The 3325-nt window shown below is 63.5% G+C and overlaps 1 long non-coding RNA gene across 1 annotated transcript; it reads right to left on the reverse strand.

Annotated features, from left to right (window-relative positions):
* Window positions 1-878: 878 nt before the first annotated feature.
* On the reverse strand, window positions 879-2843 carry LOC115274073. Its single transcript, XR_003901078.1, has 2 exons — window positions 2783-2843; window positions 879-1550 (listed from the first exon to the last, which is right to left on the reverse strand). It is a non-coding gene; the product is annotated as an uncharacterized LOC115274073 (long non-coding RNA).
* Window positions 2844-3325: the final 482 nt, after the last annotated feature.

A 3325-nucleotide genomic window follows, 5' to 3' on the forward strand; every position in this document is an offset into this window, starting at 1 on the left:
GCGGGCAGAGCCGCTGGGAGCAGAGGGGCAGAGGCAAGAACACCGTGGGCCTCCGGTCTTCCCCAGAGCTCCGTGGGTTCACAAATAAGTGCGTCCACTCATCGCGGGGTTTGGTCCACTTCCAGGGCACTGGAAAGCTTTCCGGTCATTTTGTTGGGCTCACGGTTCTTTCTGTGACAGGGTTTGGAGCCCCCCTCCCCCCGCCACGTCTGACACATGCTTCCGCTTGCATTTCCTGCGCTACTGGCTGAGCGTCGGGACGTTTGGGTTCTGATCTGTGCGGCTGCGAGCCAGCGTTCACACCTCTGAGCCCGCCTCGGCGGTGTGAAAGGGAGTCTGACGACGGGAATCTCTAAGTTCACACCAGCTCTGGAGTTCCACCAACTCCAGGAGCCAAACGGGCATATTATAATCCATGAGATTCCAGCCCAGGAAGTACTCAGAACCACTCGGGTGTCGCTCATGTTAGAACACAGATCCTTTCTTCAGTCAGGAGCATCGTGCCCCCCCGCCCCCGCATTTAAAGTCCATTGAACAGGAGTGAAGGGCCAGGCTTTCCTCCAGGGCCGTCAGAGAACTCTGTCTCTCAAACAGCGTCCCACTCCTTCCGGGGTCCCCGGTCTCCGCCCTGACGATGTTGCTGCACGGTGACGTATGTGTGTCCTCAGGCCCGAGGGCTCTGTGACGGTGTGTCCCCCACAGCAACAGCAGGATGAAAGCCCTTACTCCGGTTTTACCATAGGGGTGGTTCTCTCCGCCCCCTTCCCACCCGCCCTGTTCCCGCCCCCATCATCTCTCTCTCTGGGCCTCGTGCCTACTGCGTCCATTGCCACTCGCTCCTCATTAGCCACACCTCCCCATCGATGGCCACTAACGAGTCATAGGAAACCGTGTGTGTGGTTTTTGTGTCCAGCTTAGAGTCACTTATCGGGACACGGAAACGCCCCGTCCGCTAACGGCCCCCTCAGCCCCCCTCTGGCCTCTCCCACACGTCCCGCCGGGATTCCCAGCACAGCCCCGGGTGGCCGCGATGACGTGACCGCTGTCTGCAGAAGTGCCCGGGTGGCTTCCAGGAAGCACTCGGGTTGTCCTTCCACGCGAGGCCGCGCTCTCCCCACGCCCGCCTCCCAGCCCGTCGCTCGGAAGGCATTCGTTTCACCGAAGATCTGGGTTTGCATTGTGCTCGGAGCGGGTCCGCTGGGACGCGTGTGCGCCCGTGGAAGCGCGGCCGCCGCAGGTGCGTGCAGGGGGGTGTGCGGCCGCGGGTCGGCTCTGCGGGGCGGAGCGTCCTGGGGAATTCTCCGGGTGCCCGTGGTCCCAACTCAGTGCTTTCTGTTCTGGACGCTTCTGCCCTCCAGGTAGCTGCCGGGTCACAGTGCACGGCCGCTGTGTGGGGACCAAGATCCAAGAGCACGGGCCCCGGCGGGGGCAGCAGCAGCGCCGGGAGCTGGCTGTGCCGAGGTCCCGGGCGTGGCCGCCGCGGGAGCCGGGGAACAGGTGCGTGGGGGCCCCGTGCCGTTTCTCACCGTTGCACCGAAGTCTGCACTTATCTAAAAAGGAAAAGTGTAATTGAAAATATCTTCAAGAAGGAGAAAAAATCCACAGCTGATAAATCCTGACGTGTTTGAAAGCTTGGTGATCTCGGCACAATTCACATCAACAGATGCATTTTCATTTTCTCTGTCTCCAGCCCCCCACCCGGCTCTCAGTTCCGTGGGGCAGTCCTTGGTCACCCCTCCCCCCAAACACCGGGGGAGGCTCCGAGCCACGGCCGGCCGGGAGGCATCTCTGGGGGCCGGGGTGCTGGGCACAGGGCTCGGGTCAGGAATCGCTGGGAGGTGGTGGGGCCCCCAGGACGCTGCCCAGGACGCTGCACCCTTCACACTGTGAGCCCCCTCTCCCAAACTCGTGGAGGCAGCGATGGGGGCAGTGGGACTTTCTGTCTGTTTCTAACAGCATCTAAATTTCCCCAGAACATTCCTCAGGGCACATCAGCCCCCGAGGCTCAGGGGCAGCGGTTCCTCACCAGAGCCTCCCGTGCTGATCAGCCTGGATCAGCCCAGCCAGCTCACACTCCACCTCGGGGAGGCCCCCTGGGCCCCTGCCTCGCCCTCCTCCACGAATCCCCCAGAAGGCTGTGAGTTCTGACCCCTAGGGCCTCTGGCCACCCTCTCTGCACCCCGTGCCTGAATCTTCTCAGGGGAGGCTGTCCACACAGGAGCGCATTTCTCCTCCCCCGGTAGCTGCGTGGTCCTATCCCGAGTACAGAAGGACCGTCCATCCCCAGAAACCCCCCAAGGACCACGCACCCGTGTGACTGAGGCTGGAGGAGCACCGCTCGGCTTCCTCACCCCAGAACCTGCCCTTCCCACCCCCCGCCGGCTCTCCCAGGCAGCTGCCGCCTGGGCCTGATGCTCCTCCCAGAACCTACAGAGGGGGGAGGATGTGCTCATGGAGGGGAAGGGGCAGGCTGGGGAGGAGGATGTGCTGGGGGAGGGGCAGGCTGGGGAGGAGGATGTGCTGGGGGAGGGGCGGGCTGGGGGAGGCAGGGCTATGACAGCAGGGGCTGCCTACACTACAGTGTCCTCAGTTTCCGCCAGACATTGTCCCCTGAAGCTCTGAGTAAAGACACAAGGAAGCCAAGGTGTCCCTATGGTCCACTCCGAGTGTGCGGAGCCCGTCAGCAGGGAGACGCTGGGTGAGCAGACAGACAGGCAGGCGGGTGCCCACGGGCCCTGCCAGACGCCCGCTGACAACCACACACACCCTTCCCCGGACACACCGTCCGCGGCTCCCTGTCAAAGGCTCTGAGAGAGGATGGTGCAGCCCATGTCGAGTTTTCTGCAGCAGGAAATAAAAGAGAGCAGCTTAGAAATTCTGAATCACAAATATACACAAACAGGGGCAGGCAGGGAGGGGCCGCAGGAGGACGAAGGCCAGCGTCCCGGGACAGCCATCAGCCCCCAGGAGGGATGATGAGCGGGGCCTGTCCTGTGAGCCCTCGAATCCCAGTCCCTCAGGCGTGTCTGCCGCCGCTCCCTTGGGGCATGTGCGGTGGCCCGCCCTGCTTTATCAATACTCGGTGCAAAACTCAGGTCACTGGGTCACCGCGGCCAGTCTCGGCCTGCGCCGGCTCTGGCTCCTCCTGGGCAGAGTGCGTCCCTGCATGAGCCCCGCCCCTGCATGAGCCCCGCCCCTGCATGAGCCCCGCCCCTGCGTGAGCCCCGCCCCTGCATGAGCCAGGTCAAGGACATCTGCCCAGGCAGCTGAGGCCCCTGGCGGGCTCTGCAGCAGCCCCACCATGAAGGTGCTGACGCGTTGTTGT

Source organism: Suricata suricatta, chromosome 2 (assembly GCF_006229205.1).
Source record: "Suricata suricatta isolate VVHF042 chromosome 2, meerkat_22Aug2017_6uvM2_HiC, whole genome shotgun sequence".
Taxonomy (NCBI): domain Eukaryota; kingdom Metazoa; phylum Chordata; class Mammalia; order Carnivora; family Herpestidae; genus Suricata; species Suricata suricatta.